This window comes from Natator depressus, chromosome 14, assembly GCF_965152275.1.
Source record: "Natator depressus isolate rNatDep1 chromosome 14, rNatDep2.hap1, whole genome shotgun sequence".
Lineage (NCBI taxonomy): Eukaryota > Metazoa > Chordata > Testudines > Cheloniidae > Natator > Natator depressus.
Window position 1 is genome coordinate 18,085,343 of NC_134247.1, and position 23,001 is coordinate 18,108,343.

The 23,001-nt window shown below is 43.8% G+C and overlaps 1 protein-coding gene across 13 annotated transcripts in view; it reads right to left on the minus strand.

The window, feature by feature from the left end:
- Positions 1–23,001, minus strand: part of TNRC6C (trinucleotide repeat containing adaptor 6C) — a 584,197-nt gene that overhangs the window by 485,158 nt on the left and 76,038 nt on the right. The window contains exon 1 of one of the 13 annotated variants that reach the window (XM_074970994.1): positions 14,567–14,590. The exons of the other annotated variants lie outside the window; for them this stretch is intronic. The gene's annotated coding sequence lies outside the window, so the exon portion shown is untranslated. Of the gene's footprint in view, positions 1–14,566; positions 14,591–23,001 lie in introns of those variants that run through there. 13 annotated transcript variants of the gene reach the window in all.

A 23,001-nucleotide genomic window follows, 5' to 3' on the forward strand; every position in this document is an offset into this window, starting at 1 on the left:
ATTTTTAAAAAATAAACATTGTTTACATTCAAATCAGGCCATTTCCTGTTCTCGCTCTTCTCCCCCTCTCAGCCCAGCACCTGTGTTTGTAGTGGCACAATTATTTCCATAGTGACAGACTTGTGATCTTAGATGTGTTGTGTACAGGGCTGAGTTACAAGCTGGATGATCAAGAAGCTGAGCAGATGGGTTTCTCTAGGGATAAAGCGCTGGGTTACTGACAATGAGCAAGGAAAAGGGGGGAAAGTTGCTCTTCCACCCGCTCCCTTCTTGCCCTCCGAAGATTTTGTCTCCAATTTTCTCCCCTCCCGTAAGGTTCCCTTGCAAGGAACATAACTGATATCGTCACTGAAAATAATAGAATTGATAGCCCAGACTCAACACTATAAATTTAGCTATTATGTTCCTGATGGGAAAATGAAGAATGAAATGAATTGAGACAGAATATTTGTCTTAATAATAGTCTCTTTTCTATGGTGTATGTGTTAATACATCTGTGTATAAATACACATAACCTATATATAAAGAACTGGATACACATATATATAATTAGGCATTCATGTGTGTGTGTGTACATACTCATAACTTGTAACAGTTTTTTTAAATAAACACTCAGGTGTGCGCACACACCAAGAAACTAGCTAAGATAACCAAAAACCAAATTACAATAGAAATACAGGTTTCAGAGTAGCAGCCGTGTTAGTCTGTATCCGCAGAAAGAAAAGGAGGACTTGTGGCACCTTAGAGACTAACAAATTTGTTAGTTTCTAAGGTGCCACAAGTCCTCCTTTTCTTTCAATAGAAATACAGATGCTGTGCTCGAGCTGCCTCGTGCGGGATGGTTGTACCCTATCAGAACCTGTCTATGCAGATAACTAAATGGTTCCACATCACAAAAAAAAACCAAGAGGCTTCTTCCTTGGCCCTTCGTCATCTTTTGGGTTTATTTTATTTTTCGCTAGGAAAGTAAAAGCTGAGCCAGCGGTTCACTGGTCTAAGCTGTTGCCCTGAGGCTATGATAAGAATTCTACTCATAATTCCAACTGACCACTCCCCCCCAAGCTCCTCTCCCCCCCATACACCATCCCTCCCTTGTTGGTGCAGAGTCATCCTCCTCATCCCACCCTGAAAGCATCACCCGAAAAAGAGTGTGTGTCCAGGATATGATCGTTTGTCATTTAGATAGAGTATATGATATGAACCATGGCAAACACTGTAATGACTAATTTCAAACATTTATTACAACACTTGAGAGACTTGAAAGCTGTCCTTGCGCTTGATTTTAATAAATGCAGTCTTGAAGCAGCCGCTTATCAAAGTGACACAAATTGTGTGGTAAATAGATTATGGCACAGCTGAAATACTGGAAAATGAGATCAGAAATGCTCCTACTTTCCCATTTAGAACACCGTAAGATACTCCAACCTGAGTGGATGCTGGAACACTAGCATGGGCAGATCGTCTGAAAATGAGAGGAGACCAAACCGCTGGCAAATTAACGCTGAACCCGTTTGACTGTAAATCATTTACTCATTGGCGTGTGAACATTTTCTTATGCATTAGCTGGTTATGGTTTGTACTTTCTAGGGGTGGGAGAAGCCACAAAGGCCTGATCCACACCTAAAACTTTGGTCAACCTAGCTATGTCACTATGAAAAATTCACACCCCTGAGAGACGTAGTTAAGCCGATATAAGCCCTGGTGTAGACAGTGATAGGTGAATGGAAGAATTTTTCTGTTGACTTAGCTACCAGCTCTCAAAGGGGTGGATTTACCACAGCAACAAAAAACCCTTCCGTCGCTGTAGCAAGTACCCACACTACAGTGGGGCAGTGGCGCTGTTGCTGTGCTGCTATAGCGCTTTTAATATAGATTTATCTGAAGAGGGACCTTGGTTCGCTTTCAGTGCCAAACCCAGAAATCAGACTGCCCACCTGAACAGGTGGGGCCTCTCACATTAACGACTGATCTTTCAAAGGTGCTGAGAGCTCACAGACTCCATTGGCTTTCGTGGGAGGCGCAAGCCCTAGAGCTGGTGAAAAATCAAGCCATAAGGGCTTGTCTACATAGAGACAAACAGGGTAGGTCTACACTGCAGCTGGGAGCGAGCTTTCCCACCTGTGGTCGTTGCAGCTCCGGTGGCGATTCAGGCTAGCCACCCAAGATCAAACCCGGGGGGTCAGGTGGCCCAAGCTGCTGCCCAAACAGCAACATCCACGCTGCTATTATTAATGCACTAGCTCAAGCCCTGCTAGCGTGAGTCTGTCCACCCAGGCTGGGAGACTCACTTCCAGCTGCAGTGTATACATATCCAAAGTCTCTGCTGGGTATGTCTACATGTTGAGTAGGGGGTGTACTTCCCAGCTTGAGGAGACATATCAGCACTACCTCTGACTGAGCTAGCATGCTAAAAACAGCATAGCCATGGCAGCGTGAGCCACGTGAGGGCCCAGCTGCCCCGAGTACCTGCCTAAAGTCTTGGCCCAGGTCAAAACGTAGCCATACCCTTAGTGCGCAGCAAGCTGGGATGTAAATCTACAGCACCCTAGCTTGCCACACACTAACTGGCCGTGTGGCCCCTGATTCCTTAGCGTGTTTTGACCTACAGAATTTTAGTGTGTGGTAGCAGGATCCACACGGCCTGTTGGTGCTTGACAAGCTAGGGAGCAGTACCTGCCACTTGTTAAGTCTTCATGTAGACAAGCCCTGACATTTTTAACAGCAGCCACTGATTTCACCAGTCCAGCTTGGGCCTGATTTCCTGGAGGTGCTGAGCACCCACGGTTCCAATCAAAGTCAGTGAAACCACTGTTGCTCAGCTCCTCTGGGGAAAAAAAAATACCCAACTCAGAAGCCACTTCTGAAATTGTTTAGGCCAAGTGGCTTTTTCCACTTGCAGAACTAGAAAGAATACAACTACTGTCATGGACATTCATTGCTGGGGATCTGGCTTTTATTTGCTTTCATTCCTCTCTTCTTGGTTCACTTTCTTTTACAATTCTTTCTTTATGTGCATCTATTACAGCTATCTGCATGATTCAGGTGTCTCTGGCTCCTTGCTCTCTTCCTTGTGTTTTATTTCATTCTGCTCTTTATGTTGCATGGATTGCTTTCCCTCTTCCTGTCCCTGCCTAATTCTCACTCTTCTTGCCCATTTTCTAGTTTTGCTTCCTTTTTTTGGCTTCTTTTCCTCTCCAATTCTCTGTCCTCTTCTGATTTTTTCACCCTCATTTCTTGTCTCACTCCATTTCTTCCCCTATTTCCAGTTTTAGGCTGTTCCTTAGGACCGAGGTCAGGGTATTTTAGTCAGTTAAAATTTTTTTTACTGAAAAATGTTTTGATGAAAAATGGCTTTTTAACTAAAATGACAATTTTCTGCAAAAAAATTCCTTTTGGTTAAAAGCAAAATTCATTCCCCCCCCCCCAAAGATGAAAACAGAAAATGTAGGTAAACTTTTTTTGGGGGGAGGGGGGGCAAAAAGGATTAGGTTTTGGTTTTCAAAAAGCAATTTTTTAAAATTGAAAAATCATTTTTTTAAACCAAAATCTGTTTTAAAAACTGAAGATGTTCTTGGGTTTGGTTTCATAAAAAGAATGAAAACATTTTACAGGAGATTTTGAATTTTTTTTTTAAATATTCAGTGAAAAATAATTGGTATTTTTCAACTGGTTGCACTGGGTGTTTTGGCCAATATCTTTAAAATGGGCCCCAGTTATTTGAAAGAACTGGAGACGAGAGAACCAGTTTGGAATAAATAGAAATTCCTCCTCCTCAAAACTTCACCCCCTTCTAGGACCAAACTCACCCCTAACTGTTTTGAAGGTTCACAGAAGATTTTTTTCCTGCCATTCCTGACTGGGATTGTGGCTGGAAGTGACAGGAGAAAAAAAAAATCTGCTGTTGCAAGATTTCCTGCCCAGCATTGCAAACCCAAGGGGCCAGATTCTCTCTAGAGTTACGCATGTGCGAGCCCACAGAAGCGATGGAAACCCCATTTGTCTCTGTGGGCTGTGTCTACATTATGAGATTATGCCAGCATAGCTACAGTGCTGTTGCTATGAGGCTATATGCCCCGTAGCGTGGACATGGCCAAAGATCAGCCCCAGATTTTTTGGGAGGGTGTGTGTGTGGAGGGGTATATTAAATGAAACTGAATGGCAAGGTTCCCTTTGAGAGTCACCCATCGCTATGCAGCTTCCTTTATACTGTTAAAAAAAAATGCATGTGTGAACTAATTTTAAGAGAAGATCTTTGGCTAAATCCCCTGCACAGCTTCATTGCCTTTTGATAGTCCATTCATCTGGAAAGGATACAGCCCAGGAATTAGGCTGCAAGTTTTGAATATGCAAAGCGGAATAGTCACCATCAGATATTCTTTCACTTTATTCAAATAATTGAAATGCTTGCTATGGTTCTTACAAATCCAGGGAAATGTGTTTACAGAATCATCCGCTAAAAAGAACTGGATTCCCACATCACAGCTCGGGGGATTTTCAGGGGTTTCTAGAAAACACTGCAACGGCAACAGCAGAAGGCCACTTTAATAAGTAGATATACTGCAATTTCATATTGGAATACACAATTAAAACCAGAAGAGAAAATAGACATGACCTCAATCCCCGCTTCAGGATAAACTCCACACACCTGGGGAGAACACATTCCTTGTAAAATTTCCCTCTTTTCTCTTTTGTGCTTGCTGAGAGGCAACTTCCTCACACGGCCACTGGAAGAAACTTGCAGTTTCACACCAATGAGTACAGAAGAGGAGGAGAGAAAGGAAAGGGGATGAAAGCTCTGAATCTCCATCAGCATAACATTCCCTTCAGTACATCTGCTAGCCGCTGTCATCCTCATTTCTATTGAATGCAGAGGTGGGTTCGACACTGGTTTTCCTGGATCCCAAATGGCCAATGTTACTAATATTTTAGAGAGTATTCTCTTTCCAGGAGAGAGAAAAAAAATTAATCCAGCTGGTAAGTCTTGAAGGCTGATGGATGCCTGTGGCACACAAAGAACCCCAACCCATGCATTTTCTTTGGTTTCCTTTCCATTGCTACAGAAAGGCAAAGGGCAAGGACTGGGTTGGAGACATGCTAGCTACCAGACTATAGAGTACGTATCACCAGCTTTACCTCTTTATTGTAAGTAAAAGGAGCGATACAAAAGAGTGGGCAGCTAGCAGCACCGAGTAGCTAATCGAGACTTCATGCAGGGGACTAAAGTGCCTTTGAGAACCCGATTTGTGCACCCAGTCACACAAGTCCAAATGAGACATTCCAGTAGCCAAATTCACACAGCCAGACACTCAGATAGCAGCAGAACAAATGCACTTGAAGTGAAGGGGCCCGCTCCTGTTCCTACTGTAGTTGCTGGCAAAACTGTCCCATTGATTTCAGTGGGAGCAGGATCAAGCCCCTATAGAAGGAATAGCTGCATGCAGAACGTGCTGCTCTACGGCCTTTGCCAACACGCTCCTCTAGACCCATTTCAGCTGCATTGCCTACAGGAAGTTAATTCACCAAAATAATTAGCATGATATTTAGTGCTCTGTGGAAACGCCAAGCTGTGCATATGCTTAGAGCGAGCGTATGCACAGTCTTACGGGTGGAAGCTGCAGCCTGCCCCCTCCCACTGAGTGTCATCCTCACTCATGGCCTCACATCCAGTACTAGAGTTTCTCTCTGGGGCAAGGGCTTATTTCTGTTTGTGTTATAAAGCATCCCACATGCCCATTTTTAATTGTTAATAATAACGACAACTAGACAGGAGTCCAAGCTGCGATGTTTGAATCTGGACCCAAACAACCCCAGAGTTTGGAGATTTGGATCAGGGTCCTTCTCTAACTCAGACCTTTAAAACTTTTACTTTTTACTCTAAAGCAGGTGTTTCCTAAATGTGGTCTATAAGCAGGATACTTTTTTATAACACTGAGGCAATAATACTTACTGCAGGATAGGATGGCTGCTTTCAGAAGCAAGTATAACTCGTGATAAGATTTTTCATCTATAAATCAAAAGCTACTTTAGAAAACTGGGTAAATATTATCCTCATTATATAGGGGAAACTGAGGCACAGGTCAGTGGCAAATGTGAGACTAGAACCCAGGCCTCTCATCTCTCAGTGCAATACATTCGCAGTATCCTCCCAGTTTTATTGTTCCCGAATAGTAAATGGAGTCTTTGGATTTGATAAACCTTTCAAGCTCCTGACGGGTTCCAAGATTTTTTTGGGGACTATTCATCCAACTTTAATTCAAATTACCAGGCTATTTAGTAGCTATTATTTGATGCCACCGTGCTTCTGCAGAGGCGTGGCCCAAACCTTGCCCGGGTTTGCTATTGAGTGCAAGCAGCGACCCTGGCAGGAGGAACAGCACTTTGATCAGGAGAGAGACACTCGCACAGAGTGGTAGCCATGGCAACATGTTTTTGCAGAGCAGGAGGCATATCTGCCAAAGCTCAGAGATTTGCCATTTGATCAGATGGATTTCCATCTTCTGGATGTGATCACACCCCACAAAATCCAGGCCAAGCTGAGGTCTTTAAAATTCTTCCTCTTTGGGGGTACAGGACTGAAACAGGAAGCTGTATCCCACACTGGGTAAAAAGGGTTTAAATAGAATATAATTTGTGGGTGAAAAGGTGATCTGTAAAAACTAAGGTCTGACTCCTTTACTCATGTTGGGGGTGGGTAAATCCACAACTTCCTAGGATGAGAGAGAAAAGGTCACTAATCCCACTGCCGGGTCCTTCTCAAATGAGCCTCTGGTCCTCTTTCCTGATCAGCTGGTAGATAGGCGGTTAGATTTTTTAAAAAAAAATACAGGTGGACACTTTTCTGTCTTTTACTTAGAGATGGACGCATTGCCTGGAGAATCACCTGGCTCCTGAAACCCAGAGAGTTCAGGGTGTCTGGACCAGGCCTAGGTCTAATTTTATTGATCATGAAAACAAGACTCTGAATACGTTAGCTGGACCTTGGGCAAAGAGCCAGCAGGGACTAGTCAAGCTTTCTGAATACGGACCTTCCCAATGTAGCTCAGTTATCACAGGCTGCATCCCCTCATATTCCAGTCCAGGGCTCCCGCACAGCTCTGCCCATGCACCTCAGCCCTGACCAGCGGCAACCCCAGCTATTCACATTCATCCCTGGCATGGGTGGAGTGACTTGTTATCCGAATGTGGAGCTTGGGGATCAATGAAAAAGCAGAGCAGACAGGCTGCAGAGGAATTTCCATCTAATCTGCCTCAGCTGATAGGAAGGTAGCCATGACTTGGAGACTGAAGCAGGAAGGGGAACAGGAAGAGAGAGAGAGAGCCATGATGGACTAGATGGCCTCAGGCCTTCTGCAGAACTGTGGCAAAGCCTGGAATGAAAAAATAATCACTCCTCACTATCTGATACCGCTCTGTTTCTGAGCTAACGCTGCAGAATACCAAGGAGATTGTGCTGCTGAAGCTGGTGGTAGAGTTAGCACATACAAAATATACCCAAGCAAAGCATCAGAGCCTGTGCTGAGACCTGGAAGGCACAGGAGTATGTTCAAGAACAAAAGAAATTGGATAAATAATAGGATTTGCCACCAGAAAGTGCCATGTTTGCATATTTCACAAGCATGATGAGCAAAGTTCCTCGTGACTGATGTGAAAACTGTGTGCACTTTTTTGTTAGGAGGTGAGCAAAGGAAGACGTATAGGTAAAGTACAACTACTGATCACCTTTCCTGCTGAAGATAAACACAGCTCAGCGTCAGACTGCTTTGCTCTGCTTCAGTTTTCACTGCCTGACCTTAGGAAAGGCCAGAGAAAGATGCATGAAACAGCAGAAGAAACCACAGCATTGCAGAGTAGTTTAGGCGGTGGCTGTGCTTATGCCGAGCACTCTGTACTGTGCAGACAAGAACTGTGGAAAGATTTCACCACACTAAGCTCGTGATGGGACGAGCCCCCATATGGTTCAGAGCTCAGTTTGGTTTGGAGAGTCCCCCATGAGTTCATATGCTAATCTCACCATTCTGAGGTCTTCCTCCCTTCCTGCAAGCAAATCTGGAGACTCCTGCAAAGCCATTAGATTGGGGCCAGGCCTCTCCATAAAACTTATCCTACTGCATTCTTCAAAGCCACAGCTTGCCCCCACCTACCTTGACTCTGGGACTCCTGCAGCTGCAGATCCTGGCACTTGCATTGCCCCTGCCGTCCCCGATCTCAAGCTTCCCCCTTTACTACCCGGCTCTGCTCTCCTGCTTTCCTCCTCAACTCTCAGCTGGAGCAATCCCACCTTGGAGCGAGCGACTTCTGTTCCTCCACCCCCATTCCCCCAAGCCTGATTTTCTTTCCTCTTTGTGCCCCCCACCCCCAAACAAACAACATTACCAACATTCTGCAAAATGCAACATGGGATCCCAGCAAGGCTGTGCAGTGCCAGCTGCATTCTTCATTTCTTATCTACGCTGGGGAATCTTCCAGGTCAGTGGCGCCCTTTTTAAAATGCATCCCCTTCTCTCGGTAGCCAGGGGCGCACGCGTTTTACAAAAAGCGCCCAGCATGGCAGAGTCAGACAGACCTACAGTGGACTTGGACAGACAGCAGTATAGGCAAGGATCAGGCCTTTGGGCAGTGGGGTAATGGGACGAGGGGCAGAAGCATTTATCCGAAGGATAGACAACTAAACCTGTTTGAGAGGTGTGTATGAACGAACTCTCTTTTTTCACCCCCTCCCTGAACCCACATGCCCGCCCCTTGCTTTTTGCCTCTGTAGGTTTGAGCGTGAGATAAACATGCCCTAATTATTTTCATCTTGCACAGCTGAGCCCTGAGGCTCTTCATTTCCTTACCTGAATGCTCTCGCTCCCAGTGTGTTATATATGAAGAAGCCCTGCGACTATATTTGCTATGCAGCAGAACTCCGGTGTCACAGGCATCTCAAAACTCTCTCGTTTTCTTGCCTGAGATTCTAATAAGGGACATGAATTACTCAGAATTCTTACAGTCAGGGGGCTGGATGATGTGGGGAGGTGGGTAATGGGATATAGAACCTTTTGCCTCTAGACCACTGGTCTGGATCCATCTTGAGCTGGCAGAGATAACAGGCTGCCTGCAGTTTTTTTGCCCCGTGTGAACTGAGATGAAGGGCTCAAGCTTCTTACAAGTATCTATCACAAAGAAGTGCCACTTCAGCTGGCACCTTGACACTTATCTCCTTGATCATTCCTATGAGAGGGCACCTCCTGCTAAGGTTTGAGGCAAATTAGTAAGGAACAGGGAATGTAAGGAAAGCTTCTCCTCCCATTATTCTTGCTGTACCAGTTTAATGCATTTTTACTAGACGTATTATGGTAAGACCCAACGTTTCCAGTCAGGATCAGGGTGCCCCTGTGTTGCACACAGGTCACTCCCTCAGCACTGCACTGTGCATTGCAAATTTCACCTTTACTTTCAGATACATTATGACAAATGCAGCAGGTGGATCTGAACCGCCTTTGAGGGTCAGAAAACATCTCCACCTTGCTTTCAGTTGCCAAAAAGCACACTCCGCCATTATCATAGTTGAATCTCTGTGTTTAGGTTTGTGCAATCAGGAAAGGGTTTAATTTGCCATGGCAAGAGTGAATATGCAGGGTTATCTAGAGGGAGGTTATCCATGGGAGGATGGAAACACCATCAATGCCAGTGTTGGATGAAATACTGCTTTTCCTGCTTCTAAAAAGTCCAGACGCTTTGACATTCCTGGCATAACATACTTTCCCCCATTAACTTATGTAAGAGTCCATGAATCTGCCACAATTAACCCCTAACATCTGCATCACCATTGAGTGAAAACCCTTTGTGTTAATATACTTCTGGGATCACTTGGAATGGAGGGGTCACAGGATAGCCAAGTCTGTTCCATCAAAACCTCAACTATTTAAATCCTGAATCATTCTTGGCTCACTGGCCATTTTGATCAGACGCCCCACAACACACTACGGGTTAATCTCTGACACCTTCTCCAAAGGATCACACTTCATGGATTTCCCCAACCACAAACTGGTGCCCAATTGACCAATAAATTATCTGTAGTAGCCAACACCCACGGGGCAATCGATACTTTCTATTCCATGACAAGACCATCTCTCCTTCTGGTGGCATGGCCCTGCAACGTCCAGACAGTTCATCACAGAGATGCAGAAAAGATTCCTTATCTTATCTTGAAGTTCTGCAGCCACAGAAGCTCATCCCAGCTGTTGAGAACCATTAGATCTCATGTCATGGTCTGGGCCCCTTTGGGTGAATATCACCCTCAATTATCATTCTGAGCCAGCTACTTGGGTAGTGGCGAGTATACTGCTGCTTCATCATGGACTCTAAACACCTCGTCTCTGGCTCTGGCTCTCTGAACATACCACCAGAACCTTCTCCGCTGCTTTGCTACCTCATGTGATACACAATTGCTTTTCCAAAGCTCTAGCAGAAAAATCTTGGTTGCCAAGTCAGGAACAAATCCAGAGCATTCTTTCTGGCCTCTATTTTGAGGTTAAAAAATGGCACCAGGATCAGGGCACTGATGATTTCCCCAGGAATCACTGGAGTTTGACCTCTTCTCCCCCCCCCCTCATAATTCCCTGGGTTCCCAGAGGCCTTTTCAAATCTCCCAGAAGCTAATGGTTCAGGAAGCTGTGCCAGGACCATTGGGCAGGTACCCAGAAGGCAAATGCAACAGAATAGCACAGCACATTGGGTGGATGTGGGGCCAAATTGCGAGTAATCAACAGCCAAAAGAGCCTGGCTAGTGCTAATACTTTGCACTGATGGTCCTTACACCAGGGATATCCCACCATCCAGTGATCAGCAGAGCAGTTCTCTGGCATAGAGTAGTCCTCTGAAGTTGGAATATCACGGCTGTTTTGAACCACTCTCTAATTATTGTGCCAATTCCGAGAAGTGCTGGACACACCTATAACTTCCACTGAAGTGAAATGGGGAGAGAGAAATGCTCAGCACCTCTTAGGATCAAGCCCCCAGTGGGAAATATTGTACCACTCCTAGTAACTGAGAGCAGAATTTGGCTTGTCATTTGCAATTAAGTTTTCTGAGCTAATGATGCTGCTTCGCAAACCCAGGTCAGTCTAATTAAGAAATGTTATACCTTGTAGTCCCAGCGTATCATGTGGCAAACAGCTGTGCATGCTTTCAGCTTTGACAGCAAAAATAGTGTATTTATTTATCCAGTGAATGTGTAACTGCTGGAGAGAACTAAACTCCTGTGCTGCAAAAACAGCTGAAAATACAGAAAAAGAAATGCCATTCAGATGGGACCTGTAATTATAGGAGAGGACACTGACCATGTAAAATGCAATTTTGTAATGAATACTTATGCGTTAGCTTTTCTTTGAGATTAAAAGTACACAATCAAATCAGGAACAAAGTGAAGCTTGCCCTCAAGGAAAGACAGTTTGGAAGACAAATGCAATTATACCACCATTTGCAATGCTATATAGACTGGCTGAGAAGACCTCATGGAAAGAACTTGGGCAAAAAATTCTATTTGGAAACAAATCTGCTTATGCTTTGTATATCTCCATTCCTGTGTTCTTTACTACTACGCACATATTAACATAAACAGGATCTTGGTAGCTTAAAGTGTTCCATCTGATCCTGATGCATGTTCCCCATCTCAAGTCAGACAAAGTGACAATACTTTTCCCTGTATTTTTTTTCAAATTTAGTTTTAACAGAAAAAAATAAATAAATAGAAAGGTGAACAGTATAACATTCATTTGAATCCAAGGCCTGCAAGGGTAGAATTTTAATTAACTGCCTTTGAGAATACCTTCCTAAAATGCTTGGAATACAAATCCAGTATTGTCTTTTTGCTTCCTTGGGCTCCCCCATCTGTCTGTCTCCACCTATTGTCTCATCTTATGCTCAGATCTGTAAGATCTTTGGAGCAGGGACTGTCTTTTTGTTCTGTGTTTGAACAGGGCCTAGCACAGTGATGCCCTGGTCCGTAACTAGGGCTCCTGGGCACTACTTCAATACAAATAATAATAAATCCCCCTGGTGGCATTCCTCTCAAACTTGAAACCTGTCAACGTGGGTCACAGGTCATTTAAATGGAAGACCAGTGATCAAAACATGGTGCATCTGTGTTTTGGTGTATGTCACCCTGTAACGGGGTTATTCTTTACTGGCTTCCTTCTCCCTTGTCAGGACACTCCTGGTTCTGAGCGAGAAGGCAGCATATATACTTGCCTCCTTCAGAGACCTCCCCTAAACTGGTGGGAAGGGAGGGGAGGTGTACACTACAGGACTCCTGGTCCCAGTACAGTATACTGGTTTTCCCATCCAATTCCCTGGGAACACCTCATCTTCTGGCTACAATGCTGTTTCCAAGGCTTTCTTTATTCCAATGTGCCTGGAATGGGGTCTTCTGGCCCCCTTCAATCTTAAAGAGCCAATACACCCCATCACAATAAGCAACAGATATAGTATTTTAATCTATAAAAGCTGTATTTAAGAATGCCTTCTCGCTTTTCACAGTTAATTAAACCAGTTTTACAACCTGTTTGAGATTCAGAGAAATTAGGGCCACCTGTAAGGGCTGCTTGGGCACTGGCGGTGGGGAAATCATCCCAGTAAATTATTAAAGGTCTTATTAGCTTGTAAGTGTTGGTAGAAGAGCAGACTTGGGCACCCAGAATGGTCTTTCATTTCTTAGAGTCTAGATTATCCACTACAGTAGCTAATGAAGAGGGGAACTAGTCAGTTTGTGTGACACCTTTGTGTGAACCAATGCCTGTGTTCACTTTTGTGTGAACCAATGTGGAACCCTGCAATAACAATCCACTATGCATAGCCAAAGCCTTCTGCAACCACCAGTCTGTGCAGCACTCTGCTCACAATCAACCCTGCAAAAAAAACAAACTGGTATGCACAAGCAACCCTACACTAACAAACCCCTGGATGCAACCCCGCATTTATAGACAAACCTACAACAACAAAGCACTAACGTTCAGAAGCAACTCACCACCCACCATCTTTACTGCTCAGCACAGAACTCACAAGACATTCTACAGTAACAACCTAGGGTGCACAACGCACAGCTCACAAACAATCCTACAATAACAAACTTGAGGACATGTACAAAAGAGAGGGACATTCAGATGGAACCTCAGATGAAGGACAGATTCCTGATTAAAACAAAAAACAAAACAAAAAACGATCAAGGGAGGAAAAGAAAAAAAATGTAAAAAAAGGACTTTAGAAGAGATCAAATATCTCAACTGTCCATTTAAGCTTTGAGTTTCCTGGCTTTGTCTCACTGCCTTAGCACGATGGAAACATAGGGTGGTTTACTGCATTTGGAGTGACAGACAGATGCTCAGAGCCGGTTTGCTTCTCATCTGCAATTCCAAACACCTTGTCAAGAACAAATGTTTCAAAAGACATCTATCCACCCATTAATGCATCTATTTGTGAACCTGTTTTTTTAAAGAGAAAAAGAAAAACTAACTGTGTATTTGCCACAAATATGTTCACACAGAGATTCTGGTGGGACCATATCATGGGGATAAGCCTAGTTTCAGCCCCTTTTTCAGGCTGAAAACAGCTTGCCATTTGAATTGAAAAGGTGTAGTTGGTTAAGTATTTGCAGCAAGGGGAGAATCAAACAGCCGCATTTTTAACCGATCATGTGCTTGCTTCTGTTTCGTAAGATTTATTCCCTCATTAATCACTGCCCTCCCTTCATTCATGTTAAATATAAAAATGATTAGGAAAGATTCCCCATCATGGTTAAAAAAATAATTAGCTGCTACATCATGTTGCACACATTCAGATAGAAAGGAGTGATTAAATTAGGAATATTAAAACCCCATTAATCTCTGCTCAACTTAAGCTCTGCTTGTTCGTCTCACTGTAGCACTTATTATTTCTGACACAGAGATATTTGAATTACTAGCTGAAACAAGGTCACTATCAGAAAGATGTCAGGTCAGCAATTAGTCAAAGGTGGGAGAAGCTACCAGAACCAAGCTGTGCTTGACAAGCCACAAACGTGTCAAGAAGTCTTCACTTCCTAGTGTCATTGCGATGAGTGGGGTCACTCCCAGGAACCTAAATTAATGTATATGCAATGCAATCCTGCTATTAAAGGGTTGCGTTTGACACTGGCTGACAAATCCCACGCAAGGGCTTATTACGTCGGACAATAACTTACAGGTATTTGGGGATTTTAAAAAATATATATTTCTTTTAGAAGAATTGCTTCTTAAACAAGCATGATTGACAGCACAGAGTTTCCTGTTTATCCAGAGAACAGGTACAAATGGAAGCCATCCCCCCACCACCAGAGTTGGTTTTGCCTCTCCACACCTCACCCTGTCCCCACCCCGACCCCAGTTGCTGCCCTTTGCCATGTCTCAGCCTTGCCTTGAGAGATCATCTCCACAGAGTTTCCCCATATTCCCCCCGCCGCTGTTCCTCAGACATTCTTGTCAACTGCTGGAAATGGCCCACCTTGATTATCACTACAAAAGGTTTCTCTTCCTCCCCCGCCCCCCCCCCCACTGGTAATAGCTCACCTTACCTGATCACTCTAGTTACAGTGTGTATGGTAACACCCATTGTTTCATGTTCTCTGTGTATATAAATCTCCCCACTATTTTCCACTGAATGCATCCGATGAAGTGAGCTGTAGCTCACAAAAGCTTATGCTCAAATAAATGTGTTAGTCTCTAAGGTGCCATAAGTCCTCCTTTTCTTTTTACAGAGTCAGAAGGTAATTCAGCATCTGTACCCATTCACTCTATTTGCTGAGGGGGCCAGCAAAGGACTCAATTCTCGTGCCAAGTGCTGCAGTGCTTTTGTGTTGTGGATACCAACCCCTCTGGGAAACCAAACTAGCCTGAGCCTGTCCCACTTAGTTGTGTCTCAGGCTTGAGGACAAAAACCAGCGAGTTCAAGTCCCATACAGGACCTGAGCTTCTACCTAGTGCTGACACAGCTTGGCAGCAACAGAAGCAAGTGCTTCACTGTTACATGAACTGTCCTTTGAGGTTCCTTCTACCCGTCTTTGGTGGGGACTGTAAAGGCAGAATTGTAATGTTCACTTCTCTGTTTTTCAGAAAAGCAGAGAATGTGGCACCACCTTCTCTACAAATTGGGTATTGCAGTGGCTAATCTTTTGGGCTCCCATTGGCAGCATGGGTACTAAAATTGGAAGGAGACAGAAAATTAGCATGGCCTCTGCATGAGGATGGACACTCAGAGCTCTAGATGACACTTTAAGACTAAACAAGCTAATTTCATATAGTCAATTCAGTAGTCAGCAGATGGGAACATCCTTCATTCACTATGGACCAGTGCTGGATTTGAACAGTGACTTCAAGGCAAAGGCTGTATGGCCCAGACCTTGGAAAGTATTTAGGCTCCTGACTTCCACGGAAGTTAGGACCGTAGGTATTTCTGAGGATCTGGGCTTATGCTACTACCTTATACTCATGACTACCATCTCCCTGCAGCAGCCATGGTATGGCTCTTCTTTTATTTCTTGAAATTAATTTAATAGAAATTTGTGGGACTTTTCCCCAATCTATTCACGGTTTTTTCCCCCTTCCCGTGTGAAGCATGAAAACATGTCTGGGTTTACATGTTTTAAATGATTTAATTCTGCAATCAGTTACATCAATGGGACAGAGATATCCACCCTCTGCAGCAATGTGGTCAAATGGATCTCTGTAACTCCAAAAACAACCGCCCACATGCAGAGCTCAGTTGCTGGCTGAAACGTTTGTTCTCCACATGACTCCCACAAGCAGGAGAATTTATGGTTTACACAAAAAACTAGCTGCATTACATGTTTTGCATGGCCCCTGCCCCAAGTATCTTATAACCTAATTTTAAATAGAAATCAATGAACAAGAGCAACAGAAACCAAGTGGGAGAGAGGAGGGAAAGGAAGGATGTAGGTTATAGTAAGGTTACATGGTTATGTAAGTTCTAAGTGTGTAGGCCACAGTATTGAATATCTATTCACTTATGAACAAATTCATCATCATGTTCTTGATTGGGGGAAACTTTATTGGGCCATTCATTTCGATCCTCTTCTTCTATCCAATGCTTGCCCCTGCATGAGGGCTCTCCAGCAGGTTCTTGGCCAGGGGAGTGGTGCCTCTTCTGCACTTGTAGAGGCATATCCACATATGACGGATCCACTCCACATGTAGGTCTGGGATCTAGCTCCTAGTGCACAGCTTCATGCAGGAGAGTCACGGTACCTTCTGATTCCTGTTGGTCTAGGAATATTATAAGAGCAGCATCTCTCGTGGTTTGTTTAGTTCCATTGTGGGTGGTTCTGAGTCTACTAGGATTGTGTCACTGGTGGCCCCGCTGAAAAATGTAACACACTGCAATTGTACAGCACCTTGCACAATGGTGTCCTGGCCCATGATTGGGACTGCTAGGGAGCTACTGCAATGACGATAGTAATACAGCAGTGTAAACGCCTTTACTTGCATTCAAAAATGAAAAATAACTTGACTAGAAAAGTTCTCTGCACCTTTGGGGAAGCTCAAAAAAGGCTCCGTTTGCATTTTGGGTAGTTCAAGTCAAATCTTCTTTTGTCTGGGCTGAGCTCAGTGCCATTGTTTGTTACAGAGCCCAGTGCTCAATGTCCACAGCACTCTGAGAAAAGCCCTTGGACCTCACAGCCACTGAAAGCCAGGCGCTATATCACCTTTCCCACCTGAGTAAAGGAAGTAGCAAGGGAAGTCTGAAGGATTATTCAAGTCAGTGAGGTTTTGCAGGATGAGGCAACCAGTGGAACTCCTTGCCTGAGGATGTTGTGAAGGCCAAGACCGTAACAGGGTTCAAAATAGAACTAGATAAATTCATGAAGGATCAGTCCATCAATGGCTATTAGCCAGGATGGGCGAGAATGGTGTCTCTAGCCTCTGTTTGCCAGAAGCTGGGAATGAGCAACAGGGGATGGATCACTTGATTGCCTGTTCTGTTTATTCCCTCTAGGACACCTGGCACTGTCCACTGTTGGAAGACAGGATACTGCACGAGATGGATCTTTGGTCTGACCCAGTAGGGCCATTCTTATATTCTTATGAGGCCTTAGACAATTTCTCCAGCCATAGATGAACTCAGGTGTATCCTGACCAGAATAAAACCCCTAGTTCCAACTTAGACATGTATCTAATAAGACAATATACATTTCTATAGCACTTTTCATCACCAATAGCCCTTTGCGAACACAACAAGCTGATGTACTAACTATTTAGCATATACTTCGTCCAATGCTGAAATGCAGCCACCTCTGGAGTTGCTTTTCAAGAGCACATAGCAACACTACACTCTAATTTAGTGCAAAGGAAATAGAGTAGGGAGAATTTAGGAAAGTAAACCATAGTTAACTGAGTTAGGATTTCACCAGGACACACGGCTTTTATGAAAGATGCCATAAGATGTTTAATGACCAGAAATGACGAGGATCTTGGTTTTCGAGCTCATTTGAAAAGGAGCATGTAAATTACAAAGCGATCAGAAAAATACATTTTTTTCCACTTTTCAGTTCAGCTTGTGACATTTCCCATGGTACCATTTCTACCATTTTAGGGAGTCTCTTGTTGACTGTGGTGAACAAAACTGTCCCGACTACATTCCCGTAACTGCTCAAGGGAAAAGTTAGCCGCTCACAAATCTACCCATCATTCAGCAACTGCTTTCTTTAGGAAAAACATGGCTGGGTTGAGAGAGAAAGGGATATCATCACAGTGGCAAATGTGCACTAGCAGAAAACACCATATAAATACTTCAGTGCAACCTTGTGTTTTGTGTATACAACCTCTACCCCATGCCAGGGTGAGACTCACTTGGTTCATGATCGATGCGGTTTTCAGAAGCACTCAGCACTGGCTGAACCTTGCTCCCACTGGGAGTTCTACTATTGACTCGTGGGGGCCAAGTTAGGCCAACACTGAGTGCTTCTGAAAATCCCATCTAGCCATGATAGTTATATATGCCGTTGGGTTTTAGAGTATTTGCTAGAAAAAACTATCAATGACAATGGGCTGGGAGCGATGGAGGTAGTTCTCATCTCCCCTCCTTGCTTGTGTCCGCTGCCACCCCATTCTTTCTGTCTGCTCCATCCTGGAAGGAAGGTTTGCTGCAGCATTTTGTTTGACATACCAAAGGAGATTTTAAGGATTGTCCAAGAGAAAAAAAATATCTCTGCTCAGCTGCAACACCAGGCCTGGGAAGGGGGAGAAGAGGGCCCTGCTTTAATCTGAATACTCCCTAAAGACTGGGAAGGGGGTATGAAGAGCCCTTAAAAGTCAGCTCCCTCAAGTCTGGAAAGGGGCTGCCTGTGAAGAATCCCTGAAACTGCATGAGGAGCAGAGATGTGTAGGGGGACAAAAGACAGATGTGGGGCTGGGGGTAATGGAGTGCAGAATTCATAGAATCAGAAATTTAGGGTTGGATGGGCAGGGGTGCTAGAACAATTTGTATAGTGGGAATGCTGAGAGCCATTGAACCAAACTGTAAACCCTGCATATAATGGAAACCACTTCAAGCCAGGGGGTGCAGCAGCACCCCCAGCACCACTAGTTCCAGCACCTATATCAGCACGGGAACTCAAGAGGCCATCTAGTTCAGCCCCCTGCACTGAGGGAGGACCAAGTAAACCTAGACCATCCCTGATGGATGTTTGTCCAACCTCCAGTGACGGGGATTTCACAACTTCTCTTGGAAGCCTATTCCAGAGTTTAACTACCCTTATAGACAGACATCTTTTCCTAATATCTAATTTAAATCTCCCTTGCTGCAGATTAAGCCCCACTATAACTCCCAGATCCTTTTCAGCAGTACTACCACCTAGCCAGTTATTCCCCATTTTGTAGTTGTGCATTTTATTTTTCCTTCCTAAGTGAAGTACTTTGCACTTGTCTATCAAATTTCATCTTGTTGATTTCAGACTAATTCTCCAATTTGTCTAGGTCATTTTGAATTCCAGTCCTGACCTCCAAAGGACTTGCAATCCTTCTCAGCTTGGTGTCATCCTCAAATTTTATAAGCATATCCTCCACTCCATTATCAAGTCATTAATAAAAATGCTGAATATAATCATACAAATGTCGGACTGGAAGGGACCTCAATAGGTAATCTAGTCCAGTCCCCTGCACTCAAGGCAGGACTATGTAATAACTAGACCATTCTTGCCAGGTGTTTGTCTAACCTGTTCTTAAAAACCTCAAATGATGGAGATTCCACAACCCGTCTAGGCAATTTGTTCCAATGCTTAACTACCCTGACAGTTAGGAAGTTTTTCCTAATGTTCAAAGTCCAACCTAAACCTCCATAGCTTCAATTTAAGACCATTGCTTCTTGTCCTATCCTCAGAGATTAATTAAAACAATTTTTCATTCTCTTCCATGTAAAAACCTTTTGTGTACTTGAAAACGGAATAGTACCAGACCCAAGACATACCCCTGTGGGACCCCACTAGATATGTCCCTCCAATTTGACAAGGAACCATAACTACTCTTTGAGTATGGTCTTTCAACCATGCATCTAATAGTAATTTCATCTAGACCACATTTCCCTAGTTTACTTATGAGAATGTCATTAGGGACTTGTCAAAAGCCTTACTAAAATCAAGATATATCATGTCTACGGCTTCCCCCCCATCCACGAGGCCAGTAACCCTATCAAAGAAGATAATTACATTGGTCTAACATGATTTGTTCCTGACAAATACATGTTGGCTATTCCCTATAACCCTATTATCCCTCTAGGTGCTTACAAATTGATTCTTTAATAATTTGTTCTAGTATCTTCCCAGGTATTGAAGTTAGGTTTCGTAGTCTATAATTCCCCTCATCCTCTTTGTTCTCTTTTTTAAAGTCAGGTACTGAGTTTACCCTTCTGCAGTCCTCTGGAACCTCACCCATCCTCCATGTGTTCTCAAAGATCATCACTAATGGTTCCGAGATTGCGTCAGCTAGTTCCTTATGTACCCTAGAGTGAATTTAACGAGGCCCTGACAACTTGTCTCTCTCTAACTTTTCTAAATATTTTTAAAGATGTTCTGTCCTTATTCTGGCTTGTGTTCCTTCCCCCTTGTTAACATTAATTCTGTCAAGCATCTAGTCATTATTAATCCTTTTAGTGAAGACTGAAGCAAAATAAACACCACAAACATCTCAGCCTTCTTGAGGTCATCAGTTATTAGCTCTCCTTCCCTGCTAAGAAGGGGACCTTCGTCTTTCTCTCTCTCCTAATGTATTTAAAGAACCTCTTCTTATTGCCTTTTATATCCCTTGCTAGGTCTCGTTCATTTTGTGACTAGCCTTTCTGATTTTGTCCCTAAGTGCTTGCACTGTTCTTTTGTACTCACCTTTAGCAATTCATTCATGTTTTCACTTTTTGTAGGATTCCTTTTTGATTTTCAGGTAAAGCGCTCCTGGTGCAGTCATATTGGCCTCATACAATTCTTCCTATCCTTCCTTTTACATCAGGATTGTTTGCTATTGATCCTTTAATACTGTCTCCTTAAGAAACAGCCAACTCTCCTAAACTCCCTTTTTCCCTTAGATTTTCTTCCCCAGGGACGTAACCTACCAGTCGTCTGAGTTTGATAAAGTTAGCTTTTTATGTGAAGTCCATTGTCCTTATTCTTCTGCTCTAATTCTTTCCTTTCCTTAGAGTCAGGACATCTATCATTTCATAATCACTTTTACCCAAGCTCCCTGCCACCTTCAAATTTACAAAGAATGGCCCCATTAGTCAGAATCAAGTCTAAAATCATTGCCCCAGCCCCCCAGTTAGTTCCTTCCTTCTGAAAGAAGAAGCTGTCCCCAGCATATTCCAAGAATTTATTGGACATTTTGCATTTTTCCAAAAGATGATTGTTATGTGTCTGGCTGGGTAGAGTTGGTGGAGGGGTGCACAAAGCTAATTGATGTGGGGATTAGGGTGCAGAATTGATGTGGGGGGTTGAGCACAAAATTAATTGATATAGGGATGTGGTGGCCAAAACTGTGTTTCACTAAAACTGAAAAAAATAAGAACACAGCTCAAAAAACATTAATTTTCTTTTTAAAATCCATGTGTGTTTTTTTAGTTTGACTCATGATTTTTGAATTTTTGGGGCTGGCAAAACTGCATTGCCTATATATTGATCTCATTCACCATAACACTCAGCGCCTACCCCCATCCTGGGTCCAACAAAGCCCAAATATGGTGACTCTCAAGACATGCCTGAACATGCATTCCTTTGTCCAGGGGCTTTTTGGGAGCGGCTGTATAGGGACTTGGGTACTCATGTGGAAACTTCTTTATTTGGCCTCCTACAACCTTGGGAGTTGGAATTATTTTGTTGGCAGATCATAGTTTGTTTTGGATGCTTATCTCCACATTTTGCAAACCCTAAATAACTACCTCAGCACTGACAGCTCAGGAGACTTTATAAACACATCGAAATAAATACTGGGAGTTACTTCTGAGCATCAAGAGGAGGACAGAATTCTCCCCATCTAAGCTCTGTTGAATTAAAGACAGTCATAAATCACTGCCCAGCTAGCCCTGGAGAAATGAAAGAGGCTTTGAGTATAATCTGGCCTGCAATTTAATACAGCAGAAAGAAGAAAAAGGGATGAGAGTAAGCAGAGACCAGCAGGGGGAAGGACAAACATAATTGCTGGAGTCAAAGAGACGGATGAAATTGCAGGTAAGTGCTAGCCAATGAACTTCCAAAAACTTCACAAAGGACATGGAAGGAGTTCAGGTGTTAACACCCAGTTCACAGTATAAACTGCAGGAGTACACCCGCTGCGCTGCTAGAACATGTTATTTTCAATTCGGGGAATGAATAGCACTGCTGATGAGCAGGTCAAGTACAGCTGTAAAAGGCTTAGCTAAATACACAATAAGCGTTAACCAGAGCCCGGCCATTGAGACACCATTGCTGCATAAGCTTCTATACAGCTTTGACACTTAAAAATTGTGCTAAGAAATGGGGAGCCTGCCAGCTCTTCAGGACTGCCGCCAGCATAGTAAGTGGCAGTTGTTGTATCTTGTCTGACTCGCTGGCATGCTGCTTTGTGGCACGTTTTCACGCACACATCATGGAAAAGAAAGGAAACCTGGAAAAGGCAACAAGGGTCAACACGCCAGACTGGGGACCTAAGACAGCTGGATCAAAACCAGGCAGAAATGCTTTGGAATAACATCACACCGAGGACAGCCCAGCTGCACTGACATTCCCTACCCTTCTATTTTCCAGTACAAGTCTATAACCAGCATGCACATCTGCTTCCTCTGCCCAGTCTACAGCATCTCAGGCACTCTGAATACACCCCCTTTGAACAGGGAGGACGTCTGGAGAGCAATCTCAACATGATGGTTATGTTGCCAGGGAAACAGTTTACTTGGTAATAGAAGCATCTATTCTGGGGCTATTTTTCCCCTTATTGTTTTTGTATCCCCACAGCATCAGCTAACAATCAAGCAGCAGCAATCAGAGCACCAGCCACAGGATACAGAACAACAGATACTAAGACAGTTAAGATGAGCACACAGTAAGCTGGAGATGTGAATGTGGAGAGGAAGACAATGCTAGGTGCAGCCAGGCTGGGGCAGGAGCTGCTGGTCTCTGAGCGTCATGCCATTAAGAAGTGTTTGCAACAAATCCCTGCTATACGGGTGAACTCTGATTAACCAAAACCAAACATCAGGCACTTCCCCAGGTCCTGTCCTTTCCAATTTACAACAGCTTTTAAATCCAGCAGTCTATAGTAAGAGAAAAGCCATCACATGCTCTCCTGCCTCTCTTTGACCAGGAAAGAAGTGAGGAGAGAGTCCTCAGCCACCAAATGCTTTCCTCAGTCTCTTTGCCCCATGGCTGGGCTTGGAAACAGCCTGTAAACATGTATGCACCACACCTCTCTGAAGCATACTTTTAAAAAGTAAGTCTCTAGGTGTTATGGTTGCAAAGAAAGCCTCAGAAATGTTACC